The sequence below is a fragment of the Sardina pilchardus genome, chromosome 9 (assembly GCF_963854185.1).
Source record: "Sardina pilchardus chromosome 9, fSarPil1.1, whole genome shotgun sequence".
Classification (NCBI taxonomy): domain Eukaryota; kingdom Metazoa; phylum Chordata; class Actinopteri; order Clupeiformes; family Clupeidae; genus Sardina; species Sardina pilchardus.
In genome coordinates this window covers 23869571-23891087 of record NC_085002.1, presented here as the reverse complement: position 1 = coordinate 23891087, position 21517 = coordinate 23869571, and the positions used below count along the sequence as shown (strand labels likewise).

The 21517-nt window shown below is 45.5% G+C and overlaps 1 protein-coding gene across 1 annotated transcript in view; it reads right to left on the bottom strand.

Annotated features, from left to right (window-relative positions):
* The window catches only part of tafa3a (TAFA chemokine like family member 3a), an 88851-nt gene extending 77715 nt beyond the window's left edge, over nt 1-11136 (bottom strand). Inside the window, exon 1 of the mRNA XM_062545118.1 lies at nt 10726-11136. The gene's annotated coding sequence lies outside the window, so the exon portion shown is untranslated. The remainder of the gene's footprint in view (nt 1-10725) is intronic.
* Between the last annotated feature and the right edge of the window lie 10381 nt (nt 11137-21517).

The following is a 21517-nucleotide window of genomic DNA, read 5'->3' as shown; positions in this document are numbered from 1 at the left end:
GAGCGAGGGAGCGAGGGAGGGGAAAAAAAGACCTTTTGCCATCTACCTGCAGTAAATATGAGAGAGTCAACCTCAGCCACCAAGATTCAGTGACAAATCACTTGAACCCTCTGTTATAAGATCGGCCGCACAGTGTCATAAACATGTTGTGACAGATGGCATATCTTATTGTGCTGCCATGACAGTCCGAGGAACGTAAAAGTGTCACAAGGCCACTGGTTGTAATTCTCATGACAGCTTTCTAAGCTTTCCGCTGTATGTTGCTACGGCAGCTTATGCATGCATGTGACACAGTCTCTCATGCAATCTAGAAATCAAACAGCAGTCACAACAACGACCAATAATGGCGACATGACTCAGTCCAGCGCTGGGTAAAGCCCATCACCATTACGAACGTCAAGATAAGACGTCAATATGAGATGTTAACGACAAGACCGCGCCAGCCACATGAGAGAGATGCTAGCCAGAGCTAGGAGTCACTGCTCTCTCTCTCTCTCTCTCTCTCTCTCTCTCTCTCTCTCTCTTGCCTTGCACTCTCTCTCTCTATCTCTCTCTATCTGTCTCTCACTCTCTCTCTCTCTCTCTCTCTCTCTGGGCCAGAGCCCCAGCCCTCCCCCTAGAGTCCCAGAGGAGGGACCTTTGACATGATTGCTTGTTTTATTGCGTCTCATTTCCCCTAATTGCAATCACAGCGGAGGCTGGCCCTCTACTTCGCGTCTCCCGGAAAGAAAATAACAAGCATCAAAAAAGAACAGCTTCATTTTTTTTTTTTTTTAACTCCAACTAATTGCAATTTTCAGCCCAAATAGCGACATAATCATTACAGGCATGGGGCGGTGCTTGACACAAGCTGCCTAGATGGAGACTGCCTCTCAATTTGTGTGTGTGTGTGTGTGTGTGTGTGTGTGTGTGTGTGTGTGTGTGTGTGTGGGTGGGTGGGTGGGTGGGTGTGTGTGTGTGTGTGTGTGTGTGTGTGTGTCTGTGTGTGTGTGTGTGTGTGTGTGTGTGTGTGTGTGTGTGTGTGTGTATGTGTGTGTGTGTGTGTGTGTGTCTGTGTGTGTGTGTGTGTGTGTGTGTGTGTGTGTGTGTGTGTGCGTGTGTGTGTGTGTGTGTGTGTGTGTATCTGTGTCTGTGTCTGTGTCTGTGTCTGTGTGCCTGTTTGTGGATACCTATGTGACAGTATACTGTGTGAGAGTGAATGTCTATCTGTTTGTGCACGTGAATACAACTGCTAGAGACAGGCTGGGAAGCTTGTCGGCTGGCTTTCTTACACTCTCCCTGTGAGAGTAAAGATTTTACTAAGACAAAAAAAATATGTCTCTTGGAAAAGTAGAGTTCCCCCCGTTCATCTGTGCCTTTCACACCCATGATGCCAAAGGCTTGGAACAGAGCGCAGTGAGTGAGTGAGTGAGTGAGCAGGTCGTCTTTGGAGAAATGGAGATAATACGAGAGCGAGAGAGGGAGAGAGGGAGAGAGGGAGGACGAGTGAAAGGAGATGAGAGGAGAGGAGTGGAGAGTGAGAGCTGCCAAAGCTGCCGACACGCTCAAACGAGCGCAGCAAAAGCTGGGGAGGAGAAGAGGGAGGAGAAGGAGAGAGAGGCGGGCGGAGGGACTATTCACGAAGGGCAACCGACGCTAACCGCTAACCGCTAACCCAACAGCAGAAGGTGCCGCGCTAGAGCTAAAGCTACGGCTTTCTCCTCCAGTGTTCCGGAACCCCCCTGCTGCTCCAGGCCCGTCTGATTGACAGCCTGGAGGATTCTCTTGCTCAGCTCACCACTGGGAGTGGGCGGATTACGGGTGGGGGGGGGGGGGGGGGGGGGGGTTGGGGGGGCTTCAGCTGGAGTGTCCTCTGAGTGCTGGACAGGTCTGACCCAGTCTGGTGGAGAGGACATTTAGGCCCGAGGGCCGTGGCATGAAGGACTCACCGCGCCTGCTGGAACTTAAGGTCGGACTCACGGTCCCACACAGCATAGATTTGGGCAATTTTGGACGGCAAAAATTTAGAGTTTAGAGAGAGCCCATAATAATGCGTACAACTCTTAAAACAAACGTGTTGAAAACAACTCAACTTGGGTCCAGATAGGGACGCTTTTGTTATTTGTTACACAGTAGGTATTGAAAATAACACAACTTGTATTGTTTCCAACACATTCATATTAAGAGTGTAGCTATGCCCCAGCCAGCTTTCTGCATCTGCTGTGAATGTTAAAGTAGTCAATGGCCCATAAAGCTTTGATGGCAATGCAGCAGGCAGCCATGTTATAAGGCAGTGTTCTTTTCTCTTTCCTGTGTTATAGCACTGACAGGGAGAGATCTGTTGACCTCACAGCCTGGCCCTGGTTTAGACAGAGGTCAAGGAAGAGGATCAAAAGTGATGGATTATTGACTTTATGGCTTTGAAGCTGATTAGGATCTAGATGGCCCATTTTTTTAAGAAGAGCCATGCATGTGGCCACACAGTGTGTGTGTGTGTGTGTGTGTGTGTATCACTCAAAAGAGCACTTAAAAGAATGAGCTTACTTGACATAAAAAGGGGGATTTCCATAAACATGCATACAAGTCTGGAGTGTGACTATGAAGGCATCAGTAAAAGTTACTTTGTGTTGTTGTCAGGTGGAAACCTTGTATGTCCAAATCCATTAGCTTTCAAGAAATTGAAAAAAAAAAAAAACTTGTATTGTGAAAATATTTCAACATTGTGTCGTCAAAAAAAAGCAACAAATATGGAGTTACAAGGTTTCCATCTGACTGCAACGTATTGACGGATTCAGAGGGGTTGAAGTAGGCCAGCACAGTCTGGTACAGTACTGTGCATCACAAAAAGATTCAGTAGGCAGTAGTGGAAAGAAAGGAGTGCAGTTGCCAGCCAAAACCAGGGCTGCCAACTCCCATGCACTGAGTGTGAGACTCACCCAATTGACACATTTGACTCTATGCTTCCTCTGATCTATTTGTGATTTCTTACAATTAAACTGACGAGATCGAGATCCATGCATTAAGGCAGATGTACGGTCTTTGGTGGACATGCCTGCCTGTAGCTATGGTATGTATTAGGCTATTAAATATCAGTGACAGACTGAAATAAACTTTTAAAAATAAATAAATAGATCAGGTGAGTTAAGAAACAATGTTTCAAAAGCCATTGTACTGGACCATACTCTGCATCTTTTTCATCAACATGACCCAACATATAGGCTTTCATTAAACACCAACTTGAATTTCCCCTTGGGGATCAATAAAGTATCTATCTATCTATATATCTATCTATCTATCTATCTATCTATCTATCTAACTTGTGGACTTGCTACTAGTACTAAGACTGTTACCATTAAAACATAATACAAATAATTAAAAAAATAAAAAAAACAAGGAAGGCATGAAAACAGTTTATCTGGAAGAATTAGGGGAGGAGAGGCAGAGGGGCCGTCCAAAGAGGGCAGGGAAAGAGGACGATAAAGTGAGAGACTGAGCCAGATATCAGGTCCTAATGAATGCTCTATAAATAATAATTAATTAATTAATTAATGTAGCCTATTTGGGAGTGTTGAATTTTTCTTTGCACGTGCTCTTTCACCTGTAAAAAAATTCACTCCAAGCTCCAGGCCAGCTGCTATCCAGAGGAGACGTAAACAATATGAAGCCATGAAGGCTGTGGTCGTTGTACTGGCAAGGACTTGGAAAATAACATTTCCATCCCTTGGATTTTCTAATCATTCTGAGAGCATGCATGTACAGCCCATCTACTGAGCAGAATAAGAGCCTTATGTTTCCTTCTTGTGCAATACATTGCTTTTTATGTCATTCTGTGTCTTCTACACACTATGTAACCTCTGCGACTACAGGTAAGTATGAATAGAGATTCAATTGGATCAGATCCCAGCTAAACAATGAACCTAACCGTGAAAACGTCCACGTCCACAGTCAAAAGCTATCAAAACTTTATCTTTTTTTTTCTTTTTTTTTTTAATGGACACTACCCAACAACTTACTGTAAACAGTTCAGTAGGTCTCTCACACACCAAGATCCTGGCCATTTTACAGAGCACCAGAGTGGGCATAGCTCAATTAACCTATTACCCTCACCTGCAGACTACTGCACAGCAAACAGCCTGACAGACAGACACGCGTGCGAAAGCTATTCAAACCGTGCCCTAGAACGGTGAAGATTGCATTCAGCATCTCTGCAGTCTGAAAACTGTGAAACAAACGGTCTGGGTTTTTAACTGACAGCTGAATCAACTCACAACCTTAGTCTGCATATCAAAAGGGGGGAAATGCAAATTCTTCACCTAAAATATCCCTAACAGGCAAGCTGCTATCTCTGAGGAAGACAGCGCTTCAGCGAGACGTCAGTTCGGTCCAGCACAGGTCCACTAAATGGGCTTTGAATGTAATGTATGGGCTCCTCTCCTCTTTTCTCCCTCGAGTGGGTCTTTTAAAGGAGCATTATCACGCGAACACCAAGATTTTTTTTTCTTTTTTGGGGGGGGGGTTGGGGGGGTGAGGCCGATAAAAATCCATTGTTACGCCGACCGAGGCTGCGGCTAGCCAGAGAGCCCGCAGTGTCCGAGGCCACCCCGTGCCAGCTATATTAAAAAATCGGTCTGTATTGCGGGATGGGAGAAAATGGACTCCGGAGAGGCGAACGCTGCAGCCCCCACGGGCGATTCACAATCTGTTTACACAGCGATTCACAACAATGCCATGCAGCGGTCCTGTTCATCGGGCCCCCAGGGCACCGGCTGCCTACCACCAGAGGGGGACTGGACAGGCGAAGGCGTCGCCAAGCGTGGAGCTGCCTGGGCCCTTTTGTTCACACATGTGTGAGGGAAAGTATATCTCTAATGTCACCTGAACACAACAGCAACAACAACAACAAAAGCAGCAGTAGCAAGGAAGCAGCAGTAGGAAGGAAGCAGCAGTATTCGTGCACACATCCACACACACACACACACACACACACACACACACACACACACACACAAACACACACACACACACTCACACACACCACATACGTGCACGCATAAACAGACAGTCACACGCACAGACAACAAACATCTCATGCATGCACGCACATTCAAAGACACCTAAGCGTACATACACACATACAAACCTCCAGTGACATGCACGCATGAAATATAAATTCAAGAACAGGGCTTGCATTTCTCAGCCTAATCCCATCACTGCTCGGCTGGATCTTGTTGTTAGTGGCGAGTGTGTGAGCGAAGGGGGCATTTTGCGGGCTCCCAGGCAACCAATTTGTTTGTTTATTGTCTTGGTGTTTTGTCGTGGTTACAGTTCATTGCAGGCTGCTGGGTCTTGGGCACGCTCGTTTAAATGGCATCTATAAAACATGGGCTGCTCTCTCTCTCTCTCTCTCTCTCTCTCTCTCTCTCTCTCTCTCTCTCTCTCTGGTCTCGCGTGCTCGCGTCGCCTCGTCCTGTCTTGACGTGTTGCCTCGTGTCTCATCACTCGACTCGGAGAGCAGCAGAGCGCCTTCACCACAGCACAGCGTGCCGATCGGGCCCCGCATGCATTCACCTTGCGTACGACACCGTCTGGTGAACGTGAACTATCAACCGGGGCCTCGTGGTTGGCTGGGAGGATGAGGAGACGTTTCTAAATATAACTAAATGCAATAGCACAATTATAGCTATGATATAAATCATACTACATTTAAAGCTCGAGCAAGCAAACAGGGTAGATGTTTTTTTTCCCCCGAATCTAATAATAGAAACTCACTTTTTTTTTTTCTGAGAGTCACCAGAAGATACACGCGAGCAAGATACATAGACACACACAAACTGACCATCACACTGACACAAATGCACACACACACACACGCATAGAGACACCCACACACACACAATCGCACACACACACACATTCATGCAGGCACTGCTTAGGCCAGCGCTTCACAATGTTGTCTAACACAGGGGATTGTGTTATTGTGCCACCCCCTCTCGCCAGGGAAAGCAGAATAAGCTGAAGCCCTTATGAGCTGTCACGGCTCCCACCGTTGGAGCCTGGAGAGAGAGGTGGGGGGGCAGTGGGGAGGGGGGGGGGGGGGGGGGGGGGTTGAGTGCACTGGCTTGGGCTGGGGATGTCATAAAAAGAGATGAGTTCCATCCACCGAGTTACAAAAGCATCAGATGATCTTTGTGTGTGTGTGTGTGTGTGTGTTTGTGTGTGTGTGTGTGTGTGTGTGTGTGTGTGTGTGTGTGTGTGTGTGTGTGTGTGTGTGTGTATGTGTGTGTGTGTATGTGTGAGTGAGTGTGTGTGTGTGTGTGTGTGTGTGTGTGTGTGTGTGTGTGTGTGTGTGTGTGTGTGTGTGTGTGTGTGTGTGTGTGTGTGTGTGTGTGTGTGTGTGGTGAGCTTGTGTGAGGGTTGGCTTGTGAAAGAAGAGGGCAGGGTTAGCGTGACACGACACACAGAGAAGGAGAGATGCCACTCTGTGGGGAGGAGAAAGGACCAGGCCAGAGTGAGACTGCAACTTCACGCAGATTAATTCAAATGGATGGATCAGCGTGACGTACTGTACACTGTACACGTGAGACGTCCAACTACTTTCAGACACACAGTGCCTGCAGTAATACATGCTTTTACACTGCATTATAGGCTATAGCAGACTACCACACACACAGTGGCGTACCACCTAAAATGGATCTTTAAAAGCATGTGAAAAAATTATTCATTTACACGTCTTACTGGAGCTTTCTCACATTCGTACTTCAGAACAGCAACAGAGGTTCTGGAAGACATTCCCTGTCAGCTTAAGTCAGCAATGTACACTGGTCCATATATGTGAAGTAAATCAGCAAATCAGGCTTCACACAGCGAGGTGAAGCACACACACACACACAGTATGACCCCGGAGCAGTGAACTGCCTTCATACAGCGGTACTCTGGGAGCAGTGAGGGGTTAGGTGCCTTGCTCAAGGGCACTTCAGCCCTTGGATGTTGGGTCTGAGAGTGCTCAACCCCTCTCCACCACCCATTTTTCCTGCTGATCGAGGTTTGAACCGGCAACCCTGCGGTCACAAGCCCCGAAGCCCTAACCATGGCTGCCCAACATGTGCTCCCCTCTCCTGTTGCAAACACGCAACTTGTGGGAGTCCACTGGACCAAAAAAAAAGACTTCAGCTAGAGATCCTATTTATAAGATTAAGAGCCGGAGATGGAGGCTTTGCTTTCTCATAGATAGATAGGCGCAGATAGTCCCTGGCTTCTGGGCTAGTTCACCCCACTGGTGGTGAGAGAGGTGGAGTTCTGGGCTGAGTGTGTACACAGGCTGGTCCATGTGTCCCATGTCCCTCCCCTCCTCTCTTCCATCGCCATCCATCCATCCATCCATCCACCCATCTATCCATCCATCCATCCATCCATCCAGCCCAAGAGAGCATCAGTAAGCTTATGCATGTGTAACTGCATTGTGTTTGACCGACTGCGCGGTTCAGCCCTGTACCTGTTTGGTCTCGACTCGAGCCCCCAACAGCTCCTGTAGTTGCGAGGTGGGCATGCTAGCAAGGGAGCTAAAAAAACATGGGTGCTAGTAGCTCTTACTAGCACACGTCTGAAGGCATCAGGACTCAGGAGGGAGGTTTACATTACGCAAAGCTGCCTTACACACACACACACACACACACACACACACACACACACACAATACCTTGTACAATCCGTTACCTGAGCAATCGATTTGAGGTCCAGCCCTTGAAGCTTACATCACTTCCTCTCACATAGGCCCCTGAGCAGCATGGAGCACACCAACAGAACAAGGAAATGAGGCTGAGACAGACGCAGACACAGACACACACTTACACACACATGTACTCAAACACACACACATATGCACATGCACATGCACACACCCACCCACTCTCTCTCTCTCTCTCACTCACACACACACACACACACACACACACACACAAATAGACGCAACAATATATGCACCACATATGCAAGGTATTTTTGAATGTTCAACAAAACACATCTATAGGAATAAGAACAAACCCTTATTTTTCCCCAAACTGATTCATCAATACATACACACACACACACAAAAGGAAACAAAGAGTTGTTGAGTGTACATGTTTGAGAGCAAGAGTAGAGAGAGATCAATTGATAAAATAAACTGAGCTAGAGAGCGAGCCAGCGAGTGAGTGAGAGAGAAAGAAAGGCGAAAGACACACTAAAATATGGAGTTCACATACATGTGTACAGAAACACAGACAAGAGAGGGAGAGAGCAGGAGAGAGAGAGAGAGAGAGAGAGAGAGAGAGAGTGCGCCCTGTGAAGTGAATGAGATAATGCTTAAAGTCAGAGGCCTCCCATTAGGAGCTGCTCTGCAGCATTTGATCTCGGGAGCTAAAATGTTCTGCCTTACAGCATTAGCACCTTGAAAGCTGCAGGATTTTCTCTTCATCCTATTAGTGCTGCAGCCAAATGCATTGACCCCTCTTTATAAGACCATAAAACATGTCTCCTGCAGCATTAGGCTGTCGTCTATATCCATTCCCCGCAGGTCATAATGAGTATCTGACTGCAAGAATTTATTAGGTGGACACGGGTTCAGGTTGGAAAAAATAAAGTATAAGTCGGGGTTAATGAGGAAGTTCACATGTGCTGCAATATGCTGCAATACTCGAACTTTTCAGAGAGCATCAGGCTGTCTGTTTGGATGGCTGGAGTATGCTGCCAAACAATGTGGTGTAGGTCACTCCAAAACTAGATTTGCCAGAGCATTAATATGATGTTCTGTAACTGCAGTCAATTTCATTTCATATTGTTCACTCGGAGATGCCGATGTTGACACACTTGGCGTGTCCCTTCATCTGATAAATTGGATTAAGTGTCTGTTAAATCTGATACACTGACAAAATGGAGAGACTAGTCCTTCATCACGAATCAGACTTCGTCGAAATAATCAAATAATGGCCGAGGGTGGCCTTTGCTCTGTCCGTCAGCAATTCCCACAAATAACACCGCCACAATAAAAATCAACCGAACACAGGGCCACCGGCACATTCAAGGGTTGCTGACGGCAATCTATAAAACACAATAATGGGTCACTTGTCACGAGGGTGTGAAAGAGAAGATCTACAGCACCTTCTCTCAATTAATCACCGCACAAGAGTATCAACGCGCAACGAGAGCCGTAAGGTTATTACCGCTACTGTTCAGCAGGACGAAATGCGATGATAGCACTAATTGCAGGGGGAAAAAACAGCTGACCGCGCCAGGCATGACAGGGGGAGTGAAGGGCAGATGAAAGAATAGAGATGAGAGGGGGAGAGAGGAGAATGAGAAGGGTAGGAGGAGGAGAGGAGGAGAGAGGAGGAGAGAGGAGGAGGGAGGGGATCACAAGAAAAGAGGCGCAGAGTGCACGCGTAATGATGAGGAGCCTGTGGTGGAGATAAGGCAGGGCTTTTTTCCTCTCCGAGAGACCACTGTCCGCGCCTTTCACAGAGTAACGGCGGGTTTCACGGGCCCCTTGGAGAACCTCCCCTCTAAACCTTTTTATATCGCCCACTGAGCACAGATTATATTACAGCGGGAGAGAGTATTATAGAATTGAGGCTGTGTAAGTGGTCAAACATACCACCCCTGCCTAAAGTCGACAAGATGTGGGCAGGTGATATCAACTCCCAGGGCCACGGGTTTGACTAAAGTGAAGTAAAATACCCCTCTCTCTACCTCCCCCCATATCCACAGTTTCCTATTACAAGCTAGTGCCATGGTCATATTAAGACTGGAATAGGATAACTGTTGGTATTGAGGCTCCGGTATCCAGAGCCAGATTCAGTCGCCCATACCCAAAGCCGAGCTCACAGGCTGAGGGGTGTGAGCCTAAACCTGGAGGTGATGAGCTTTCAGCTTTCAAGAGAGACCGATTGACAAACAGAAATTCCAACTCGTCTGACATGATCATGGGAAGTATGTTATAGTAAACTACAGAACTATTATATTTGACATTTACTTGTATACATAACCTGTGCTGCAGTCATGCCAGCAGTTTAACCAGCTCTTTAAGAAACAGGTACAATGTGTTCTAAAATGGAATAAAAACACCTTCCTTCATTTTGCCTTTGAAGGGAGTTTGAATCCCAGAAACTGCTGATGATATTATTCAGTACACCGGCACATGATGTGCTATAGACTGTATGTAAGACAAGGATATATGTTTCAATACAAGAAATTCACAATCATGCATACAACGCATGTACGTATGACGTGATACAGCGCGCACTGCAGGTCGTGCTATGTGGTCAAAATGAGTTATGGAGCATGTCAAACAAACAAACACGTCTGAACACCACACCAACACCAGCAACAGTGCTACATTAGTTAAACACAATTACCTTAAGCTTAATAGATAGTCGAAATATGCCTTTCACACCTGTCCAGACCATTAAGCTCGTTTCTAAATGACTATATTGTTTTGGGGGGTTTATCGTGTAGCTTATGTCCTTTTAAAACGTGTTCTCTCTTTTATAAGGCAGGTGAATAATGGTTTCATGTTCAATATAAAACACGCTTTTCATACTTTACGGAAATAAGTCAATTCCAGCCGCAATTTAAGCTTTTGGATATGATTTACAGCCAGCCCAGGTTCATATGTCTGCTGTTTCGCTGCGACGTTTGCTTTCCACAGATCCTACCTAACAACTAGACAGGAATAACAATTAAAATGCTCGAATAGAGTGGATTTATAATTACCTGTCGTAATGCTCTTAATTGATCCAGATAGATGCCTCCTTCATTTCTTTTCCATTGTCAAAAATAACAGGGTAGCATCTGAGAAAGATATTTTCCTTTACGCAAAACCGCCCGGAAGAAAACCATCACCTAAGGAAAAAAACTACTGGAATTGTTGGATTGTTAACCTTTTTTACCGTGCGATCCCTGAGTCAAGAAAAGTCTGTATTAAGATTTCCACGCTCGGCCAAACTCCCGTCTCAGTACGTCAGGTGCGAACAGCGGCGGCTGGCAAAGTTCCTCAGCTCAAGCTGGCTTTACAAGTTCCCGGTTCAAAACGACTAATAATTCACACTTGCAACATAGGGTTCGCTGAAATTATGTTACGATCAGAGTGGCGAAACAGTATATCCAGCATTGTTGTTCGTTTAACTTCAGCGGCATGCTTTTTGCTACTGGAATCATCTCGGGGAAAGAGTTGGTTACGCGTGCGTACCGAGATGTTGAAAACGAAAGGCAAGATTTTCGCATCAGAGGAGTGGTGCACTTCAAGCGGCACTTTGAATCCTCGGGGAAGACGGGCTTATCATCATGGTAAACTGGCGCCATCCTGTGGTAATATAATGAAACTAATGTTTTTTAATATCTAGAAATTCCTCAACCCATTTTGCCGCGTTATCTGTAGTAGGCTATGTCTTATCTTGGGGCAGCTACATGGCTAGGTTATCTCCAATAAGCACACATCCTGTAGCATGAACAATTATGTCAAACTCCTGAATAAATCCATAGAAAATTACTGTCACTAACTGTGCACAAAATTACCAAGGTTACTAGCACCATTGAACTCAATGCATTTCTGACATCTATGCCATAACAGCTGTTAACATCAGTGAAGAAACAAGGCTTCATTGGAGCTTGGCTATCTATCCATCTGGCAGGCAAAAACCAGGGCATAGGCAGAGGCAGAGGCAGGGGTCTGGGCTGGCAGATATGCATTTGCTCAGGCATGACATGGACACATCCAAAGCAATTTTTCACACTGACTCGAGAAAGTTTATTTCAGCATATACAGAGAGGGGACTGCATGCATGCTTTATTTTTTATCAAGTCTCCTAGTTTTTAGATAGACTTTGTCGTTTTTTTACAGATGTCAGTGTGTAGGAGGTCTTCTTTGATACTCAGGTCACTGCTTTGCCCAAATGGAAATGAATGAAAAGAAGTGTTTTAAGGTGAATCATTTCGATGCAAATAGGACATATTCCAGATATCAGGTGCCAATTGGATGCATGTTGCCATCATCATAAACAAAATTTGTGACCCTATAGGTGTAAATTAAATATGCATGAGGAAATTCCTCGGGCTGAAATGGACTTGTCACCGTGAGTGTGATATTGGAGACTTGTGGAAAGACTCTGCTGTGTGTGTGTGTGTGTGTGTGTGTGTGTGTGTGTGTGTGTGTGTGTGTGTCAGCCTCACCACTGCAGATAAAGCCCTCTCTCTGTGATACATTCCCGCAATATCTGCCTTTGCCAAAGGGATACACTGAATAGGGCTGTAATGTACTAATGCGGTTTTCATAGGGGTGCATGAATTAACAAAGAACGGGTGTCCCCTTGTAATTGGGGGCATATTTTCTGCTCTAGTTCCCCGCCCTGCCTGCTCGGCCGCCTGCCTCTCTCTGTGTCCACTCTCACCTTGGACGTTGGTTGGGACATAAAAAGCCTGGACAAGAGCAGCGGGGCACTGAGTGTATCTCTCGGTCTCTGGGCCTAAAATATAACTGGGGACTGTAAAAGACACGGTGCTACTTTCCCTGACCTCGCCCCTGTCTGCTCCAAAGACCTGATGAGGACTGGGGGAGAGAGGGGGGGGGGGTAGTCTGGGAAATGGATGGATGGATGATTGATGGAGAGAAACAGGCAAAGGGAGAGAGAGGTGAAGGAAAGAGTAAGAGAGGGAAAGAGGAGAAGAGGGGGAAGCTAAAGATAAACAACTTTATATCTTATACTTTGAAAGTCTGAGGGGAAAAAACAACAACAACAAAAGAGATGAACATACCTCTGTTCCTCTGGCTCTGTCTAAACTAACACAAATAACAGTAATCAGCCTCGGGCCATCCCACTACAGCACCGGCCACAAACAATCAACAGAGGACAATTCAATCCTATTTGGCTCCGAATACAAAACTCACCTTAGTATACCTGACTGGATTGGTTTACACCAGAGAGAAAATAAATAACTGCAGCCAGTAATCACAGGCTTACAAGGAAATCACAAAGAACAGTCTGGTGCAGAAAGGGCATATGGTTCTCCCCCTGCAGCCAAGGCAACATGGACATACTCCACAGAACTAAATACTTAAAAAATACTCTATAGCCAAACGGGAAACAATTTAACTTGTTCGGTTATTTTCAGAAATTCAGTCATAAGCCCAGGATGTCGGCTTATTTACACACATACAGGTTAAAAAGAGCATAAGGATGTGTAGAGAATTCTGGTGCTAGTCAGAAAACCCTCGACCATACACACAACTAGAACACACACAGAGACATTCACATACATATAGACTCACAGTTCTCAATGGTGATTTTGCTGCACAGGAATTATGTGTTTGTATGTGCCATTACTGTATCTGTGCAGTGTTTCTGCCGTTACCATCTTTTTACAGTATTACTTCCCACTAATGCTCCAGCAATGCATTCTACCTCTTGCCACACCGATATAGTGCATCTGAAATTGTGTGTGTGTGTGTGTGTGTGTGTGTGTGTGTGTGTGTGTGTGTGTGTGTGTGTGTGTGTGTGTGAAAGAGAGAAAGGCAGAGAGGGGCACACAGTCGTAATGGCCTGAGGGATGCAATGCTGCATCAATAATTCAGAAGCACCCATGCTTAATGCCCCTTTAATTCAACAGGTCCTGCCATTGTGAGCTTCTCTCTCCCTCTCTCTCTCTCTCTCTCCCTCTCTCTCTCTCTCTCTCTCCTCTCCACCTGATGGGAGGCCAACGGATGAAGCGTTCACCTCGGTCTACTCCGCCGCTGCACTCAAGCACTGGCCACTCCACTCGGCTCCCGCGGCCGCTATCACGCAATTACAGCCCAGGAGACCCGTAATGAGAGATTGACGCACCACGGGAGGGTCGGAGTGCAGAGAAGAGCCTCTCCTTCGCTCCTGACACTGGTACTGGTCAGGGTGCATGGGTGTGTGTGTGTGTGTGTGTGTGTGTGTGTGTGTGTGTGTGTGTGTGTGTGTGTGTGTGTGTGTGTGTGTATGTGGTTGGGTGTGTGTGTGTGTGTTTGTGTGTTGTTGAGGAGGCAGTATAATGGGATGCGATCTCTAATCACGGAAAATTGTGGTGTTATTACGAACATCATTTTCAAAGCTTTTATTGTATTCCTCCATAGGAACCAGATAACTGTTCCATCAGAAATCAGTGGGGAGAACCAAGGTCAAACTAGGACCAAGGAGTAAGACCGGAGCACTCAATACCTTTTAATGCTTTAATAAACAACAACGAAAGAGCAACAACATAACATTTTGATGCCCAAAGCGTCTTCTTCAGAGTGCAGAGTGACTCTGAAGATGATGCAGGGTCGTCGAAACGTTAGTCACTTTGCACCATTAAAGCATTAAAAAGTGAGCGCTCCAGTCTCGCTCCTTGGCCCTAGTTTGACCTTGGGTCTCCCCACTGATCCCCGTGTCTTGTTCCGTGAGCACCAACCAGGCTGAAGCACAAGTGACCCCCTGCAACTGTTCCATCAGACATGTTTATCCAAAGTAACTTATATGTTTCAGTTATATTATAAGGGCCATTTTCCCCGGAGCAACTCGGGGTTAAGTGCCTTGTTCAAGGGTACAACTGTGGAAGGCAGGAAAAGTAACCGACAACTTTTCAAGCTTCTGCATTTAGCCACTATGCTACCATCACCGCCTTTGCTTTGTTTGTTGTTTTTCATCTTGTATGTGTTGCATTCTTTATTTCATTCTCTTTCTCTTTCTCTTGTTTGAGATCCAGTCCTATGCTTCATTTTGTTTCCTTGTTCGTACTTCAGACCTGTTGTTGTTCTAATATTGGAAACAGCCTTGTGGCTCTTGTTTTGAAGCAGGTTATTTTTCTGCGCTTGTGATTGTTCTCGCTCCATGTCACCATCACCACCTTCATGTCACAAGGGATAAAAGTGCTTTCATGAGCAAATATGGAAAAGCTTGTGCATGCATCAGAATGATTTTACCCAGAATTCAATGGCAACACATCGTGCTAATTTAATTTAACAACAAATACATAACACAACAGTAATAACAGATTAAAAAATAAGTGCAGTGAACTGGGATAAAGCTGAAACAGTGAGTAAGATTCCCTCATGCAGTCATGGCAGGCGGTTAACAGTATGGTAACAGACAGTAAAACTATTTTCAAGTGAAACAGCTGTAGAGTTATATAGGTCATGACTTGTTTACTGCCCACATGAGTTTGAGTGTATTATTGTTGAAATATCACATCTGGTAAAACACTGACACAATCCATACTCTCAACCAGAAGACCAGTCTATACCCAGGTGTTCCAAACATCCTGCAGCATCAGATGCATTATGTTCCTATAACAGTTCCTCCATCTTGTCCTCACTTAACCTACAGGCTTTTCTTTTTTTCATCTTAATTTCGAGACCGCATGTAGGACATTTATTATGACCATCTTACCCGTAATAAAATATGCAGTGGAATTAAAGGAATGACAATGGGACTGCATGATGAGCCTGGCTAATGACGGTCATAGTCTTGCATGCACGAGCACTCTCTCTGTTTCAAACGACAATGACCGTAATTCAATTTTACATTTTATCTCCTAATGGCGACTTTAAAAACACGCCACAGATGAAAAGAATTCGTCTGAAGTGCTGGGCTGTGGCTTCCAATGCGTCTCTGATGAGATAAAGATGAGAGAAGATGAAGAGCTGGAATCACAGTACTCTAAATGAATGGGCAGAGCCTTGTTCTCAGTCACATTCATAAGGCGGCTTTAGACTTGCAGAGGCATGATTGTGCCCTGGTGTTTCATGGTGTTTGTGTTCCATCTACTAAGGGATTGCACTACAGGTGCAACTAGAAGAGGTGAGACACAAATAAGAGCTAGAAAAGGGAAATTGCACACACACACCACACATACACACACACACACACGCACGCACGCACGCACACACACACACACACACACACACACACACACACACACACACACACACACACACACACTCACACACGCACAACACACGACCCAAGCAACCCGTGCCATGGGCAGTGGATACTATCGGTGTAAACTTTCACCAATTGTCAATTAGTGTGAAAAGGTCAAGAGGTCAGTCACCTCTTGAAAAGCAATCGTATCCACTGTGCTCTGTGTGGTCTGTTATGGCAATTGATTGACCTGCCATTGACTAAGCTGCAACACACAATTATTAGTCTGATGTTGGAATATTTGGAATCTCTGTTTTTGAATGCTTGAACTTGATCACAACAATATAAACTCTACAACTTAGAGTTGCCATTATTTTATCAAACTGTGTCATGTTTCAAGTCAGGTTTAAGATTTCTTTGTGGACTACGTGGCAATGGTTGCTGATCTCCAAAGCCACCTTTTTCCTACATGCGCCTCAAAGGGGAAAATCAACTGCCGTTCCTCCAAGTTTGACTTATGATATATACGGCTGTTCTTGGGTTACACTTCCTAGCCCCATGGATCAATCCAGCCGACAGAAAACCATTTATCCGATCTCAGCTGTCACGGGCTGAGAGCACTTTGTCCATTGGGAGGTGATTCTTTTTCTCCGCTCTTCTCCCGGCGCAGGAAATATCTCCATTCAAATCTGTCCGACTATCACTCTTGAAGATAGATCTCATCATCGCGTCCCAGACGCAGAGGGGATATGCATCTGAGGTTTTTCCTGAAGAATATTTATGAATTTGAAGATTTGTGGAGGAATATTCTAGAAGGTAAATGATGATGATATGGCCTTCTAACCCCCAAGCAGTTGAATACGATCATATTTGTCAGTGTAGATTTCACAAGCTTGGGACATCTATCACATTAGTTCTCATTCGCGCATCTGTCTCAGATTAAGTCACATGCGTCTGGAGTATCTGCGACTGTCATGAGACACCATAACAACCCCCAAGCTTCTTCTCTTGAACTTCTAGTGCTAATATCTTTAGAGCACTTTAATGACCACTCACTGCACTAATAAACCGCTCATATGTGTCCCTGTGCATTATCACTGACAACACTAATGAACACCATTATCGTGCTCATCATTAACATATAGTTTGTTTCTAAGCTTTCCTTTTTTCTTCATGCTGGTTCCTTTTAATCACTGCGGAACATTTCAGCTGTTCTAATTGCGTGCACGGATGTCAAACGAGCCTATCATCTCGTTCAGCTAATTAAGAAAAATGTCCTTCTCTGAGGTTGTAAAGTCTGTAATATGATACATGTGTGTAACAGTTTTCTATCAATGAGATGTGGATAAGAGGGGCAAAACATATCACTGTCTATTTCTTGTTGTCTAGTGCCCCCTGTTGGTCAAAATGGTAGAAATACTCATTGCAATGTAAACAAAGGAGGACATTGCTTTACGTATATTATCTAAACCATGGTGAGGTGTGATTTCAGCTATTTCAGTGAATTCAATTACATTATGACTTAGGGACAATCTGAACACAGGGGGTCACAGATGTTGCAGGTTAGGGGGTTATGTTTACGTCAGTTGCGTGAGCTACGTGTGATGTCTGTATGTTAACGTAAGCGGAAGATGTGTGTGTACAGCAGCGCGAGAGGATAGAGCAGACACAGTAGTAGAGGCAGCCGTTTTAAGTAGTTGCATCTGGTCTCTTTACTTTTCATGCCCACCGTTGTTTGTTGTAAGCTCCGCTGACAAATAAAATCCAACTAAACGAGCCGACGGACTGTTCACTTGTCTGAAGAGGGAACCGCACCACTGTAAGTTACCCAGAGAGTGAAGTTAGCTGCCAAGAACGGTAACACTGGGGGCTCGTCCGGGATATTATGATACCATTTGCAGTTATGGCCTACCGGGCTACCAAACACAGTTCAACAGGGTTCACCCCGAACATGATGCTCTTTGGTCGAGAGTTGACTGAGCCCATTGATCTGGTGGTGGGCCTGCCACCAGGTCATGAGTATGGGAAGACACCCCCCCAGTATGTGTTGCAACTTCGAGAGAGGTTTGAGCTTGCTCACCAAATTGCACGAGAAGCTCTGGGTCAGTCGGTAGAGCGTGCTAAGAAGCAGTACGATAAGAATGCCGCACAGACACACTTTGAAATTGGTGATGCAGTCTGGCACCTTGTGAAGGGAACAAAGAGGGTGAGGGGAAAGATTAGGAAGTTTTTGCCATCCTATGAGGGCCCATATTTCATATTGGGCCAGCTAGATGATTTGGTGTACCGGATCCAGAAGTCTCCAAGAACGAAGATTAAGGTTGTTCATCATGATAAACTCAAGCCGTATCACTCCCGCACTCCCTTGGACAACAGCTGGGTACTCAGAGATGCTGGAACATGGCAGCCTGTCGAGATTCCGCCACCTGAGCTTGACTTGGACCGCGACGATCCGATGGCGGATTTATCTAGTTTGTTCCAGAACAGCATCAGCAGTGGAGAACGGGTGGTGCCAAATACCACTCAGCCGAGTGGGTCTGCAGTGCTCGATGGAGGACAGCCTAGTGGGGGTAGCACAGTGCAGCAGGATGGAGCATCAGCTCCCACCCATTCTCCTGTGGGTCCAACGTCTTCTGAGAGGCCAAAGAGAAATCTACGACAACCAGACCGGTTTGGTGACTGGTTGTGTTCTTGAACTGAAAACTTAAGTTGAAAACTTGATTGTTTATAACATGTTTTGTTTTCTGTTAGAAAGTGAATGTATGGCTGTAACTTTGTTTCAACTTTGCATTGTACGTGGGCGTTTAGTTAGCTAATGTCGTTCGAGTAAGTCATGTACCCTATCAGCATGATGGTGTGTTAACTTACCAGTTATATGCTGTGATAATCTTTTCATTTTATTTTAAAGGCTGGATGGACTCCCCCCTATGTGCTAGCCAATTTGGGCTGCTCCCTAGTTTGCTTACACCTTCACTGTGTGAATCCGTTCTGATCTACAGACCCGCATCACTGTGCTACCCACCACTGCCTATTTCACTGTGCCTTGTGCTACTTCAAGCTCCAGTATGCATTGAATTATTTCAGTGAATATGGACTGTATGGACTGTTACAAGTGCTGTCATCATTGACGGTGGGATTGGAGTTCAGATGGACTGAAAGATAAACCCTTTAAAAAAAAAAAAAAACTGACCTTATATCATTGTGATGATTGTATTGTGTCATGTAATGGATTGTTATGAAAATGCTTAATGCTGGAGTGGTGTTAGGGTTAATCACCATCCAGAGTGGGGGTAGTGTTGCAGGTTAGGGGGTTATGTTTACGTCAGTTGCGTGAGCTACGTGTGATGTCTGTATGTTAACGTAAGCGGAAGATGTGTGTGTACAGCAGCGCGAGAGGATAGAGCAGACACAGTAGTAGAGGCAGCCGTTTTAAGTAGTTGCATCTGGTCTCTTTACTTTTCATGCCCACCGTTGTTTGTTGTAAGCTCCGCTGACAAATAAAATCCAACTAAACGAGCCGACGGACTGTTCACTTGTCTGAAGAGGGAACCGCACCACTGTAAGTTACCCAGAGAGTGAAGTTAGCTGCCAAGAACGGTAACACAGAATAACATGCACTCAGTGAAGAAGGTCCTATGCACACAGACATACTGAATCTTATTTTACTGTAAGTCACGGTCAGTTTACACTTACAGTAACACTGATAAAGGTCTTCATTGGTGTCACGAAGCGTCGCCTTGACCCAACTCTTTTGTGAAAAGGTGTACACACCCAGTGTGTGTACAATAACATTCTTTTATGAATCTGTGATTCCTCCTCTGTGATGAACAGCTAGCTGACTGCTTTACTTCACTACGCTAACCATACCAATGCAGTGGTGTCCCCTTACCTCTATGCATATAGAGATTACGTGTAAAATAATGCACAGGTAGGGAGATATATCTGATTAAGATTGAATGCAACATGCTAAATTGAAAGATGTTGATTACTTTAAAGACACAAGGAGAGTAGCAATGTCTTTCCCTTCCCTCAGAGTGACTGTGTTCTGTTCCTTGTATCTGTCACAATGTAATGCCAGTTCCAGTAGTTTCCGCATTCCACAAAAGTATCAGTTACAGCGGCTTTGGTGTACAATAAGACCTCTGACTGTGGAAGCAGTGGAGTCACACTGCCAGGTGTCAAGAAGGGCTTCCTACGCTGACACAGATAAGAGTGTGTGTGTGTGTGCGTCCGTGTGTGTGTCTGTGTGTGTGTGTCCGTGTGTGTATGTGTGCGTGCGTGCGTGCGTGCGTGCGTGCGTGAGTGCGTGCGTGAGTGCGTGCGTGAGTGCGTGCGTGCGTGCGTGCGTGCGTGCGTGCGTGTGTGCATGTGTGTGTGAGTGTGTATGCACACATGTGTGCGTGCATGTGTGTGTGTGTGTGTGTGTGTGTGTGTGTGTGTGTGCATGTGTGTGCGCACACTCGTCTCCCTGAGCACTGCACTGAGCATCAAAAGACAGGAAACTGAGGAGACTGGTGGGCGGGGAGTTCTGACTCAGACAAAGCTCTGTCTGTCACTGTGGTAGGTGACAAAGGAACCTGAGAGAGAACGAGAGAGAGAGAGAGAGAGGGGGAGAGAGAGAGAGAGAGGGGGGGGGGGGGGGAGAGAGAGGGGGGGAGAAAGAGAGAGGGGGGGAGCGAGAGGGGTAGAGAAAGAGAGAGAGACAGGGGGAGAGAGAGGGGTAGAGAAAGAGAGAGAGAGGGGGGGAGAGAGAGGGAATGAAACACACAAACAGAGAGACATTTAGATTGGCATGAGAAGCTGAAAACAAAATGAACGGAGAGAGGGGGGGGTGAGAGAGAGAAGACAGAGAAAGGAAAGGGAGCATGACAGATGAGAAAGTAAAGAAATAGAAGGATACAAAACCAGTGGCTGAGAGACCGAGAGAGAAAAAGAGGTGTCATCATCATCTGTCACTCTGTCACTTGTTTAGTTTCATACACATCTCACAGCTCTATACATTTCATCATAACCCTGAGACTGACAGAGAGACATGAGAGACAGACATTAGTATACGTCACGACTGTCTATACTGTATGCCAGAGACATACAAACAATTCAACTTGACCTTCTTGTATTCGTTTTTATTATGCTTGCATATCTCCCAGTATGCAAAAATGACAGCTGACTGTAGACCATGTGCGGTAAGTACACACAGGAGAGCATAAAGCTGACCTTCTGTAGCCCGTCACCAGGTCAGACTTTGACTTATGCACACTGCCAGGCCAGAACAAAGTTGCTTTTCATTGGCCTCCTTTTCGCTGTGATTCACCATGGCATGGTTTCAAACAACCTTATGCAAGCGCAAAACATTTGTTTTTTTTTTGTCCACAGTTGTATTCTTTTTTTTGCCAAGATCTTTTATTAATAACAGGAAAGTGGACCCTCTGTATAAAGTATTCTTTTAACACATCCCAAAGACATTCAGCGGGTTTAAATCAGGACTCTGTGGTGGCCAATTCATCTGTGAAAATGATTCCTCATCTCCCTGAGCAACTCTTTCACAGTATGAGTCAGATGAATCCTGGCATTGTTCTCCTGAAATATGCCCATGCCAAAAGGGAAAAAAAGATTGAAGCAACCCTGATAATAACACTGTCTCCAGA